Source organism: Cyanistes caeruleus, chromosome 3 (genome assembly GCF_971803275.1).
Source record: "Cyanistes caeruleus chromosome 3, bCyaCae1.hap1.1, whole genome shotgun sequence".
In the NCBI taxonomy this organism is placed as follows: domain Eukaryota; kingdom Metazoa; phylum Chordata; class Aves; order Passeriformes; family Paridae; genus Cyanistes; species Cyanistes caeruleus.
Window position 1 is genome coordinate 39194089 of NC_141703.1, and position 14427 is coordinate 39208515.

Sequence of the window (14427 nt, forward strand, 5' to 3'; positions counted from 1 at the left end):
AAAGAATACAATCCAGAATTATTATAATTGAATACTAATTATGCAGAGCAGGTGTTTTTATAGTGGGGTCAGCTTAAGGGCTTATCTGTCCATTTTATATAAATTTTAGGTTTATAACTTAGATTAAAATTTAACCAAATATTTGAATGCTATAGAAGGTGTCACTGTAAGCACCTCTCAGTACACTGCAGAGTGTGAACCAGAAAGGACAGAAAAAAATCCTTTCTAACTCTTAGCCTGTCTGAAAAATGTCATGCTAGATACCCATATCACCAGTAAGAAAGTGAGGAAACACACAGTAACTTGAACCCCTTGCCCAGAAAGCAAATAAATCTCTCCTCCTAAAAACCAGAGCCTGCTCAGCCTTCTCCTGCCTTATTAAATCATAACCCACCAAAAAAAACATCAAAGCATTGCTGCAACTTTATATAATTACTGTAAGACCTCCTAGACTGTGTTAGAAGATGGGAGGAAAATTTGGACGTGAAAGAGGTGAAGTTCACTGCTGCAGAAGCAATGCTATGATGCAGCACTGGGCTTTGGTGGTGAGGAGCCTCCCTCCTCCAAAGAGCTTTATTTTCTTAATCCTATACATCAGATTTTTAATATTAATTATCAATTTTGCAACAGCAATGCCAGTCAGTAATTACTAATGGTAATTAAATTCAACTGAAATGTAACAAGGGAAATGTCTATTCCAAGATGTATCTGCCTGTGGAACAAAAGCCTTCTACAGCAGCACGCTAAATAACAGAAGCTATGGTATGTTTCAAATCAAGAACATTCAGACTGACTAAACTCTCACTCTCCTTTTAAAGTATATTAATGTGGTGAGGAGTAGTTCCTTTTCTAGGTTTTTCAGAGGAGTCCAAACTCATCACTGCTAAATTTCTACACCTTAAAGAAGTGCAAATTGCTCTTGAGTATGAAGCGGCCCTCAGCAGAGGCGTGCCCAATGGGCAAGAAACGAAACAGTGGTGCTTACAGTTTAGACTGTGCAAGTATAAAGTCTGTCTGAAGAAGTGATGCAGCCTGACTCTGAGCAGTGTCCCCCAGCATGGAAAGAGACAGACATTTGCTTTGCAGGTGTTTAACATAGCACAATCACAACAATTCCTTCACAAAGGGGACAGAAGTCCCAGAAACTCTGGTTGACTTGAGACTGGAGGAAGCTCCCACTGCTCTGGGTTTTTTGAAACTGCACTTCCACCTGCACCAAACCCACACAACCAAATAAACAATATGCAGTAACATCCAAGAATAACCTTCTTGGTTGCCTACTGGTGCTCAGTCAAAGGGCACAGGTGCAAAGATTTTGACAGGCTGTATTGATGTCTGCTGTAAAGCTGGAGCTGCATGGACCATTCAGCATCAGCTCTTCCCTCATTTCCAAAACTGAAAAGTTGATGGCAGCCTGCTACAAGCATGAAAATTAATGCAAGTGTTGGACTTGCAAATAATACTTAAACTCCTCCAGAAAAATAACCACTTTAAAAAAACCAAACAAAACCCACTAGAGCAAAGTCTGCTCCTTGACGAAAACTCTTCAGCTTTCTCTTGCTAAATACCTGGCTATTATAACCTTGGCCATGCCTAGTGTCTGGAGTTAAAATCCTGAAAAAATAATGTTGGTATGTGTCAGGTAACAAAAAATTCACTTTTGACGGGAAATAGAAGATTTGGTGAGACTGAAACTTCCATGCAATAGTGAAAATTCCCCAGAGAGGCTGTAAAATGTCCATGTGCACAAAAATTCCATTTTACTTACAGAAACTTTTTGCTAAGCTGCTGCCATGGGAGGACGATACAAGGAGCACTGTGCTGCTACCTCCAACATAAAGTGTCTGCTAGCGAGTCTCTCGCCACCCACTCAGCCCTCACCAAACTACCTACTCCAAAACGAAATGATCTTTGGCACAAGCGAGTAAATTGCTGCAGCACAGACATATCTGGACAGTAATTAATCACTTCGAATGCTCAATGTGTTTGGATATAAAATTAAGAAAGTCGGGTTGTTAAAAAATGACAGATTTAAGCACCATCTGGGCTCTGTGGCCACAGTGGCGCGAATTCCAAAGGAAGGCTTAACAGTGCATGATCCGAGAATCCCATCTGTCTCAGCTGAAATGAAACAAATAAATAAATAAACCAGCAGCCTCATTTACAAGGTTTTCTCAAGTTTCCAATCTAAAAATCTTCTTGCAATAGGAAAGAATATACACTTGAAAGTATTACATCTTCAAAATGCATCTCGTACCTTTTACATACATTATTGAAGTATTATACCTCTAGGGAAAAATCTCTAGAGAAGTACACTCATATAGATCACACATTGTCAGACAGCACTTCCTACTATGAGTATGTTTTCATAGGAATAAACTGACAGTAAAGAATTGATGTGATAGGACTCTTCCATAGATTTGGGAAAGCCAAAGTGCCATTCTGGCACCCACAAACTCCCTCCTTTCCCAAGCCACGGATCACCTGCACCTGCCCCATGGCAGATCTGCCTGTGGATGAAATGCAGCCTCTTCAGTGGCACCTCACTCCGGCCACCTTGCTGCAAGGGCAGAAGCCACACGAAACAAAAAGTCACCTGCAACTAGTTAACCTGCAGGATGCCTTCAGTAAAACATGTTTGGCATGGGAAAGGTAAATAAACAGATCATCCAGGACAGACAAACACTGAATATGAACACAACTATTTGCCTCAGAAAAGCTTAGCCAGGTGGATTAAAGTGTAGATGTGAGGAATACTCTGGTGAAGTTCCTGGGAGCCTGGTCCAAGTGCCTCCCTCCACCCAGCTGAGCACCAGGCGAGCGACTGAATGGACAAGGCCTGGTTCTCTAGCATCGTTGTGCCCCAGTGCTCAGGACAGTGCTCTCTGTGTCAAGGTGCCTTTTTTGCCCTGCAGGAAAGATGGGATTTTCCACCCTTGACAGCTTCTGCCCTTGGCACACACCCTGACTCCCACACTGGCCCAACCTGTATGGAGTTCACCCAAAGAAAGAAAAACCCCAAAACTGGCACCCATCAAAGCCATGCCCTCTCCTCCTGCCCCAAAGTCACATTCTCACTTTTCCTACTGTTAAGGGCAAAGGAAATATTTCCATGGACATCTCTGGGGCTTTTCTGAGGTCTTCAGGAAGGGGCTTCTCCAAGGGGTTTGATTCTGCCTCATCCTCTTCTCCAGCCAACAAGTGACCACCACCTCTCTTGCATAGCCACTTTTCACTAAAACTGAGTCCTTCTTTCCATCCTGCCTACCTCCAACGGCTGGAAGAGGCTCACCAGACAGACCAGCAGGAAATATGACCAAAAAGTACTAGTTTGTAGTTTTAGACTTCAATAAAAGATAGTATCATGCTGTAGGATATTTTAGCTTCTTTCAAATAGAGACATTTGTATAAAGGCTAAATCCTGGAAAGATTTTATTTTCAGTATCTAGATTTTACCTTCAGTAGATATTTTTGCATTTGTAATATGGAATATATGGGTACACTCTTCTGGATCAAGAATATAGCACTTCTTTGATCCTGTTCTTATGGTGCAATCTCCAGTGTACATTTCTGTATGAGAATTATCTGGACCCAAATGGGCAAGCAACTGGACAATATATTCTGTCATTTAAAAGGGCTTTTAAGTCAGTGGCACTAAATTTGCTTATTCTTTCCTCTTTATAAAATTTGTTGTGTAGTTTGTGGGGGGGTCTTCTTTCAGAAAACTCATGCAAGCTCCTGTGGGCATCGCTGACAACTCATTGAGATGACGATGCAAATTATGAGTTTCCACATAGCTCCATATACAGCGCTGACACACATTAAAAGTAAACAGACTGTACTATATTCAAAAAAAATAGGAATTTACTCTAAATTATAGAAATTTAGATACAGATTATATAGAATATAAAATCTGCTTCAAAAGAATAGAAATAAGAAGGGGGAAATATGAATATTCTTAAATCTTCTTTCAGGAGATGTCTAGCAGGAAGATGATATCTGCATCACTAGAGAAATTAAGGAATCTGGAAAAAAGCACGCACGAGACGAATCTTCTGTACAACAAAATGACACCAGGGCCTGATGCTGGCAAGCAGCAGGCAGCAGCCACTAGCCTATTAAAGTCATTCCACAGGAAGGTCTCAGCACCTCTTACGCTTGAGGTTTGGTGCCCCATAAAGGGGAGCCAGCAAGGGCTGTCCTTCTACGCTGTGCTCCTCCACTGCTGTTGATCTACTAAAATAAAAGAGATTTATTTATCATAAATAAATGATAAATTTTATCATTTATCGGCCACAGTGAGAGAAGCAGGGTAATTGATGGGCAGGTGAATTGATCCCCGGTGATGGGGATGGCCAATGGTGAGCACAGCACGCGTGTGCAGAGGGTGACCGGCGGAGCTCGCCCTGGCATTCCTAAGCACCTGTCCTGGGAGCACTGCTTATCTGAGACACTTTGAGGTGCCCTGGTTTTGGAAGATGACAAAAATGCAAAGTACTAATGTAATTTTTGTAATGCACTATTACAATCAGCAACAAATATTTTCTCAATAGACATTATTTATGAATTTCCTAGGAGTCAGACAAAAGACATGTTTGTTCTCTCTGCAGATGTTGCATAAAAATGAATCTGCTTCCCAAAAGTGGGTATTCATTTTTTCTCTATAAGTAACCTAGCACATACTTATAAATTTTTCTTTGTTCATCAGCTCCTTCCACTTTAAAATAGGATGAAAATGTATCTTTTTCCTGTAGATTTTTGATGTAAAACCCTTGGAGTGCAAAAATAAGCAAAAAGCATTTTTGATAAGCTGAAAGATAATATTATATTTTATATTATATATAATATAAAATATAAAATATATATATATAATATTATATATTATATTATTGTATGGCCTATTAAATATAATGTTTTCATAATACGGTAAATTAAGCTATACTATTAATAAGATACATTTTATTCCTCTATAATTTCATCACTCTGGTTCTTTCCATTTTAGGACTATATACTGGGTTTTATATGTGCAAAACTGGTACAAGTTTCCCTGTGAGAGAGTTTTTGTACTGGTTAGTTAAGAAAATAATGAACTCAATCCTCATCACTGCACACCTTCTCAAGGACACAATCTGCAGAAAGGGTAAACATTTTCATGTGTTGTGGTGGGCAAGTCATGCTTGGTGTGCACCAGAGTGGAATCAAATGGCCCACAGGCTACCAATCCATTTGCATTGCATTTGGTATCATCTCCTCCCTTTACAGAACAGCTGTGTAAACTGAAGGGCAGGGAAGGGAGGGCAGCAGGGATTTAGGCTGCGGTTTGAGGGTGATCACACAAGAGAGGAAAGAGACAAGTAGGGCCAGGCAGTCCAGCTACAGCTCTGACACTGGACACCAAGCATCCCTTTGCTACCCACGTGCAAAACAAAAGCAGAGCACCTTGGTTTGTGGGATGCATGTGGGGACACAGTGGGGGCCAACACTGGGAAGCCCAAGGACATCAGGGGAAGAGCACAGTCCAGCTTGGCCAAATTACTTCAGAGAGGGCAGAGTATGAGGGGCTGCCAGACACAAAATTACTGCTCCAGGTAGAAGCCTTTGGGCACAGACACTGCCTGCTTTGGGGCACCACGGAGGGCAGGTGTATCTCCAGCTCCCTGTCCAGTGGGTGGCTGTGGGGCCAGGGAGCTGAGTGGGGTGTGACCGCCAGAGCTGGAGCAGCCTGTGGGGCTGGCCGAGGGCACATGGGGCCTCAGTACCCCAACAAAATGGATTACATTTTCTGTTTTGGGCTTGAGAACGTTTTGCAGTCCTTGGGTGAACTGCAACCTGTCTGTGCCTTGCAACTTTTTCACCGGTAAAAGGATTTGAAATGCATGCCCTCCTGGTAGTGCTCTGCTCTTCTAGGAGGAATTCTAAATACTTGGAGATTCTTGGAGGAAAGGAGTAAAAATGGGATTTCCATAAAGGAAAACACCTCAGAGTTTTTCTTATGGGGAATGCCTCTTGCTTTACGTAACTTTCCTATGCAAATTAACCCACGGTAATCTTAGCCACATGAAAAAAATTAGATCTTATTAAAAGTTTGCTTTGCACTGAATGCTGAAATCAGCTGGGTGACACTTCGGAAGAGTTCTATTGTAAAAAAGTGAAAACTCAAGCAAGTAAAAAGTAAACCAAAAGTCTTTCCTTAGCGCTGAATCCAAATGGTGAAATCGAGTTAAACAACAGCATGTGTTGGTGCTAATTTCCACTCTCAGAGGCAAATTATTTCTGAGAGTCCCCAAACTCGCTGTAGTTACCCAGCCGATGTTGGCTGCCTCAGACCGGGCACGGCACCGTCTCAGCGACAAACCCTTCCAGAAGAGGCAAAGCCACCGAAGTTATATGAAGATTAATAGAAATCTGAACCGCGCTACATCTAAAATAAACAAAAGCTTTTGTAGCCGCGCTGAAAGGCCCATAAAAGTAAACTACAACCTCGGCAAAGCCTTTTAAACTGACAGAACCGGACGGCAGAGGTCAGGGAGGCAGGCGGGTCAGCAAAGCCCAGCCTGCAGGTTTGGGGGTCGCTCCGTCTCCCCGCTCGCTCGCTCGCATGGGGGCCTCGCCGGGGCCGAGGAGAAAGCCCACCGCCGCTCCTCCTCCGCCGGAGCAGGAACACTTGAACTGCCCTTCTGTCTCAACAAAACTTTAGTTTGCTGATTGGGCACGAAACAAAAGAAAGACAGCGGGACGCGATTTATAAGGGGGCAGGGTAGGCTGACATGCTATTGTACTCCAGAGGTATCCACAAGCTGTTAATTCCATTTTAACATTGTTAATAAGACTGTTAACACATCTGACTTTGTTTAGAGACTTTGAAAACATCAACAAACTGAAGAAAAAAACAAAACACAACAAAACAAAAATCAAGAACCCCACCCGCACTAGAAGTAAAATAGGATCTTTTCAAACAGCATCAAACACCCAAATGTGACGCTTCTGCCTGTCCGGAGCCGGCAGCGAGGAGGAGAGATGGCAGGGAGGCTCAGGGACGAGCATCCACATATTCTTCATCCTCTCGTTAGACTATTTAGCTATTCACATTTTCCAGGTTAAATTTTAAGGGCTCGTTTCTAACGCTATAGCGGTTTTGAAAAGGAGAGGGAATAAACCTGGACTCCCCCCCTCCGCGCACACCTCCTCTCCCTCGCTCGCACTTGCACGCAGGCAAATGTGCAGATTTAATCAGTGTGGAATGTTTTAAATGAATAATTGGGTCTGACAGATTTATTGCAGTTAATTTTGCAATAGAATGGAAAAATGTTTGGATCTCAGCCTTTAAAGTATTAGGAAAACAATTAATCCATCACATAACGGAAATTCCTGTATTACACCCTCATGTCCAATTAAATAATGTCAAGTAATCTTACATTGTAAAATGCTGAAAATTGAAGCTCAAATCACTGAGTGGGATATGTTTTAATTTTTAAAGGAACCTTGAAACAAAAATCACGTCAAATTAAAATCAGATGCTTCGATAAAAGGCTTTTTTTGGTTTGTTTTACTTGGAGGGGAAGATTTTTTAAATGTAAAAGAAAAAAACCCAGCCTTACTCAAAAAAAACATTAATTTTTCTTTTGCTCTCCGGTTTTTGCATCAGGAACTCTTCCTTAGCAAGGCAATCTGAAAGCAAATCAAAAGCTTTAGGATAAAGTCTGCCACCGCGTTTTAAAAGACCGCATTCTTTTAAAGAACTTTAAAAGGCGCTAACCAGCACTTCTCTTTTCCAGCAGGCAGAGGGGCTGATTCCCGGGTACTTACTCAGACACAACTCTCCGAGACTTCAAGCCGTGTTTTGCTTGAATAACGTCCCGTAGGATCGAGTCCCCAGTTTAGGACTGACTGACAGCAAACTTCTGAGCCTGAAAGTAAGCGGGATTCGTTTGTTTTTGTTTACAGCCCAAAGCTGCTAATGCTGTAAAATTGCTTAATGTCACACTCCATCTACTTTTTATTAAAAGTAAGGTAAAAGAAAAAAAAAAAAACAACAAAAAAAAAGAAGCAAAAAAAAAAAAAAAAAGCCTGCAAATCAAAGAACTTTTCCAGAATAACAAAACCACCGACTTACAAATGTCTTGCCTGCCCCTGAAATTTGAAACTTGGCAAATTCATCTCATTCAGCTGCTGTACAAAAAGGTCCCTGAAGCGTGTTACAGTAGGGACCCGCGATCTTCCCAAATACTTTGCCTGTTTCTAAACTAGGGGATACGGGGTTGCGGTTTCAGGGCTCCCTCAGCTAGAGCGAAATGAAAGCGGTGGTGAAATTTTAATAACGCAGAGGTTTAAGGGGAGTACGTCCGGCTGTTTTTACAGGGGCATTGCCGACGGTCCTGTGGCAGGCGAGGTAGGGAGAGCGGGGACAAAAAGGGATTGGAGCACGTGTCGCTACAGAAAAGCAGGGGGAAAAAAAAAAGTTGGAGGCACTGAAGAAAGAGTAAATATAAAACATAAGGAAATATCCTTCTAGTATGCAAAAGGCAAAAAATAACAATCTGAAATCTCAGGTCGCGTTTAAGGGCAATAAATACTGTAATGACTTGCTGGCACCTTCGTTAAGGCACTGTCGGCTGGACAGAAGAAAATAAGGATTACACTGAATGAAAGAAGTGTAAGACTTGGCCACCATCGTTCAATTTGTTTTTCCAAATACAACATGCTTCTTATTTTGCTGGTTTCTTAAAATCTTGACGTTCTGGATACCCACATTGCCACCCAACTATTTCCGTTGCCATAACAACATCAGATATTTGTTCCTCGATGTCCTTTTTAATAAAATAATTTTGGGACTTGGGAGCTTTCAAAGACGGGACAGTTTCTCAATTTAGGCAGCTCACACCTTGCTCACAAGGAGCCTATTTGTTTCTGTTTCCCTTAAAAAAAAAGGTAATTTGAAAGCGATGCCCCCTCCTTTCTCCCTTGACTTTGGAAACAGGCCTGTTGCTATAAACAGTTTTTTCTGGGGGACTTAGATTTTCAAGAAACAGGCAACCTACAGCAGCCAGGGGACCACCTCCTAAGGCTTACAGAAAGGAAAGAGGTACTGTACATGCAGCCCAGCATCTGAAACAACATCCAAGTTTTCACCACCTATCCACAGGATGGGTTTTAAGATCTTTAAAAATTAAATATACAACAAAAAATTACTAAGGAAGTGCAGTAACGCTGTATATTTTGTATGCTGTCACTTAGGAGATCCCCATCCCTCCCTCAGGGCGACTCGAGCTCCCTTCGAGAGCTGCTCCTTGGCATGGCTAATATATTTTTATTTTTTCCCTGCTTTCTCAGATCAGCTCAGAATGAGAGGAATAAGAAAAACAAAAACAAAATGAAGAACAAAAAAACACCAAACAACCCCTGGCTCTTTACCATCAAATAAATTGGATTCCCAGCACAAACAGCAAAACAATGGCCAAGAGGATGTGACTAACAAACGCCGAGGGAAGAGTCAAGCTGCCCTCTCTTTGCATATGCAGCCAAACAGAAGTCATTGGGGTTGGGATTCTTTCCCTTCCTATTTAACATATCTGTGCATTTCAATAAATTGAGATGAACAATGCCCGGCTTTCAAAAGTTGCAAATTACTGAAAATACATTGCAAAATGTGAATAGCCCATAACACTGGGAGATGTTTAAAAGTATTTTTCTTTGGGTTTTTGTTTTGCTTTGTTTGGGGTGGAATTTTGTTTTGTTTTGTTTTGTTTTCGTTTGGTTTTTTGCTTTGGGGTGGGTTTTTTTTTGGTTTTTTTTTTGTTGTTGTTGTTTTGGGGATTTGGGGTTTTTTTGGTTTTTTATTGTTTTGGTTCGGTTTGGGTTGGGTTTTTTTTGTTGTGATTTTGGTTGGTTTGTGCTTTTTTAAATGAGGAAAAGAAGAGGGAGAAATAATAATGCTATAGGAAAACAATCATAGACTGGGAAAAAGTGTGCCTGCGAGATATGTAAGAAACTTCAAGGGATAAAAATGGTTCGAATCTTTATTTTACAAAAGAGCAAATATCTATTTCTCTCACTGTATGGTCCAAGTCAGACAGGGAATTCTTGTTCATGTGCACGGATGATCTTTAGCAAGATGCAAATATTTCTTGTCCTCGTTGCCGATGGCAAGCGGATAACTGCACACCTGCACCTCGAAAGGGGAAATTTTCCCCTTCTCCCTGTTACCGGTGGCATTTCCATAGTTGCCAAAGCAGCGTGATGGGAACCGAGCCCTTTCCGAGCAGCCGCTTTGGCAGCACAAGTCGGAGGGTGCCCGCCACGCTCAGGAGAAGGGGGTGGAACACTCCCCACGCGGGAAGAAAACTCGACAGCCTCCTCGGTAAAAAAACCAAAGTCAAACCAAAAAGCCAAACCCAAGAAAGGTTTTAAGCCGCGACGTGTGTATATGGAAATGTGTCTCTTTCGGACGCTCCGTGGGCTGGGACGGAGCGGGTCACCGCTCGCTCGGGGTGACCCCCGCGCCCCTCCGGGCCCGGCGCCCACGCCGCGCCCGGGGAAAGCGGGGCCGGGGCGACACCCACCGGCCACAGCGCGAACTGCGGCCAGGGCCGCCCGCCCCGACGGGCACGGCCGGCAGGGATGCGGGCCGGGATGCGGGCCGGGATGCGGGCCGGGATGCGGGCCGGGATGCGGGCAGGGATGCGGGCAGGGATGCGGGCCGGGATGCGGGCCGGGATGCGGGCAGGGGTGCGGGCCGGGATGCGGGCCGGGATGCGGGCAGGGATGCGGGCAGGGATGCGGGCAGGGATGCGGGCCAGGATGCGGGCAGGGATGCGGGCAGGGATGCGGGCCGGGATGCGGGCAGGGATGCGGGCAGGGATGCGGGCAGGGATGCGGGCCAGGATGCGGGCAGGGATGCGGGCAGGGATGCGGGCCAGGATGCGGGCAGGGATGCGGGCAGGGATGCGGGCCGGGATGCGGGGAGCCATGCGGACAAGAGATGCGGACAGGGATTCGGGGAGGGATGTTGGCAGGGATTCAGGCCGGGATCCGGGCCGGGATCCGGGCCGGAATGCGGGCAGGGATGCGGGCAGGGATGCGGGCAGGGATGCGGGCAGGGATGCGGGCCGGGATGCGGGCCGGGATGCGGGCAGGGATGCGGGCAGGGATGCGGGCAGGGATGCGGGCAGGGATGCGGGCCGGGATGCGGGCCGGGATGCGGGCAGTGGCAGGCGGGAGTGTGGGCTGTGGCAGGGAGTGCGCTAGGAGGGGGTAGGGAAGGGGCGGGCAGAGATGTGGATGGGGCAGGCTGGGATTCGGTCAGGGTGCGGGCAGGGGCAGAGAGGAATGTGTGCAGGGGTACGGGCAGGGGGCAGGCAGGAAAGCCATCAGCTCAGCATTCCTGGCTGGCTTTAGATCTCCACAATTGTTCCCCCTTCCCTCCCGGCGGGGTGAGGAGGGAAGCAACCACTTCAAAGAGGAAACTTTCTGCATGAGGCAAAGACGAGAGTTGTTGTGTCTCTCCGTTACCCGGACTATTACTGATATGAATATTTCATATCAGCATTCATATTTCTCCTTCTTCTCTTTCCCCCCTTTTTTTCTTTTTTCTTTAATTTCCCTTTTTTTCTTTTCTCTCTCTCTCTCTCTTTTTTTTTTTTTTTTTTTTTTTTTTTTTTTTTTTTGTCAGCTTGCTAATGAAGCTGTTGTTATTCCTGGGAAAGGAGAAGGCAACACGCGGTGAGGGAGGCGTGCACACCGATAACTCCCTTTCCAATTTGTTTTCTCCTCAAGAAAATGGAAAATATCTCCGGCGAAGGAATTGGCCAGCAGCTCTCTCTGGATCCTCCGCTCCCGTCCACGCCCCGTGGGGCTCTGACAGCGGCGGGGCTCCGAGGTGAGCCTTTTCAGCCCCAGGCCAACCTGCAGCACCTTCCAGCACCTTCTGTCTGAGAATTTTCAAAGGGCTGCACAAACACTAATTAATTACCCATGCTCTGTATCCGTGCAAACGGGGACCCGGGGATCCATTTTACAGATGGGGAACTGCTTGCACGAGGAGGGCCAGTGAGTCACCAAAGTCGAGACAGAAATTAAAATACCAATTTTCTCCTCTTTAAATATACAACCCACTGACCACTTTACCATTCCAAGGGAAGGGGCGAGACGGGCTGATGGAGAAATTAATTCCCCATCTTGCATTCAGCCTAAAGACACAAAAAAACTTAACAGAGGCATAACAGGCAGCTCCCCTCACATTCATGCCTGTTTGCACCATGTCTTTTACTCTCAAATGCTTTACACAGTCAAAACAACACCAAGAAAGAATTAAAAATCATTTAAAAATATGAGAATGCTCATAGCTGCTCAACTGAGCTTTTAACCAGCTGAAGAGACAGTTTGGTGGAGAAAAAGGAAAGGGGTGTCCCTGGTGTTAGGAACTACAAAGGAGGAGTCTCCAGCATCAATACAGGCCAGAGTGCAGGAGACAGAGACGGAAGACAAATATTCATGGGAGCCGTGGGGGTGAGGCAGGGTGGGGTGGTGTCACAGAGATAGATGGGGACCAGATTTTCCAGGGCAACTGAAGATGCAGACAGGCACCTAGAAGGATTTTCAAAAGCAACTGAGCAAGACAGGTACCTAAATCTCACCAATTTCAGTGGATGGGAGGATGTCTAACCTGCTTATGCTATTTTGAAAATCCTATTAAGTGCCAGCTGCATGTTTAGGAACCCAAACACATTTGAAAATTTGAAAATTTGAAAATCCTGTAAGGCCCCAGGATGCATAAATTTTAAGAGCAAAGTGTTGTGATGATGTCAAGAATCAAAAAAACAAAGCCAGATTCCCTCTCTGTCCAGAAAGGAATCGGGTAGCTAGGAAATAAGAGAATACCTCTTTCTATTTAAAGAAATAATTTTGCATCTTCACATTTAGCCTTCTTCATTTTTAGCTCCTCTTTGTCTTTCATAATAAACCAACTGGAGTTGAGTAGGGATTTAAGGCAGAAAACAAGTGATGCTGCCAGGCTCCTGACGCAAGTGTGCCTGTGGCAGTGCTGGGGGGACACACAGATGGGTGCAGGGCAGGGACAGGTACTGCTGGACTATGCAGTGAGGCAGCAGGGCTGTGGGGAATGCTGCTGGGACAGCAATGTGTCGCTGCAAATGCAGGGGGGGGCAGGAGACAACAGGCAGGCATCCGGGAACAGCTTTGCCATCACGCTCAAACGCAAAACAGTGCGACTGAGGGCACCGGGCAACGTCCCTTTAATTTCAGGGGTGCTTTGGGGAAAGCAACTCAGATAAAGCAGTATGTTACCATGAAATAGCTGTATATAAAGCATGTACCTGCTTAAGAATTTCAACACTGATGACCGACTGGGTTTGTTTTTTTTCAAAATCAAGGTGATTTTGCCAGTGTGGATTTTCCTGTAAATTTTGATGCTCCCATTTATAATTTTTTGAAAACTGTTAAAACAGGATTGCTGAGGGACTGCCAGACTTTCCCATGAGTTTGCTTTAAATATTTAGGTAGCAGCTGTCTCTTGATCACTGACGAACTTTAAAATCCACAGAGTAAAATCTCAACAAACAATTGTGTAAAGACAGAGACTTTCTGATAGAGCCTGCAAAAAACCCCCACTATTTTTAAAGCATCTTAGCGCCACCAGTTAAACTGACACAGCAAACCCATTGTGTTTTGCACCAGTTTTGTTTTGCTCTATACAGCTGTGTTTTCACAGATGCAAAACCATGTGTCTTCAGCAAAAGGTCTACTCTCTTCCCTTCAGATGTGAGTGAAGATCAAAGGTTCAAACACAGAAATACAAGCTCCTTATCCCTTTGAAACATGTTTTTATTTTTTGCAGTGGCTCTACACCAGAATTTCCATCTGTTGTCCTTATGCAGTGTACAGGTTAACCTTAACAGCCGGGTTTGTGATGCTGTTATCTCAACCCAGAAGCACAGAGATGAATCACCCTTGCATGTGAGCTCTGAACACCTCACCAAGCAGCAGAAGCAGAGCTGCCTCAGACAGCCAACATTTCATGGAGGTGGTGGCTCAAGGAGACTTCTTCCTTCCTTTCCAACAGAAAATTAGGAGCTTCCTGAATATTATATGACTATGGTCACACATAAAATTCTGTAGCTCTAATCTCTGCTTTAATAGAACGGTGTGATTCCTTTAAATGGCAGCGTCTCTGTAACACGAGAGACTGGCCTATGGTGTTTAGGCAGTGTCACTTGACATTTTGTCTCTGCTTCTCCATCAGGTCGGCTGGGAACAGCCTCGGAATTAATGCTTTTCTGGAATCACAGAATGGCTTGGTTCGGCAGAGATGTAAGAGATCCTAGCTGGTTGGAAAGGGCCCTGCTTTGCTGCTGTTTCCACGACTGGCAGGGAAAAAATTATCTATACTTCACAACAGCGTGCTATTTAATA

At 44.6% G+C, this 14427-nt stretch overlaps 1 protein-coding gene and 1 long non-coding RNA gene across 3 annotated transcripts in view; one reads left to right on the forward strand and one right to left on the reverse strand.

Moving 5' to 3' along the window:
- Nucleotides 1-9474, forward strand: part of LOC111945265 (uncharacterized) — a 44308-nt gene extending 34834 nt beyond the window's left edge. The window contains exons 3-4 of the long non-coding RNA XR_015284439.1: nucleotides 7776-7913; nucleotides 9331-9474. This is a non-coding gene — a long non-coding RNA (uncharacterized LOC111945265). The remainder of the gene's footprint in view (nucleotides 1-7775; nucleotides 7914-9330) is intronic.
- The window catches only part of CLYBL (citramalyl-CoA lyase), a 165917-nt gene that overhangs the window by 124484 nt on the left and 27006 nt on the right, over nucleotides 1-14427 (reverse strand). The window lies entirely within an intron of this gene.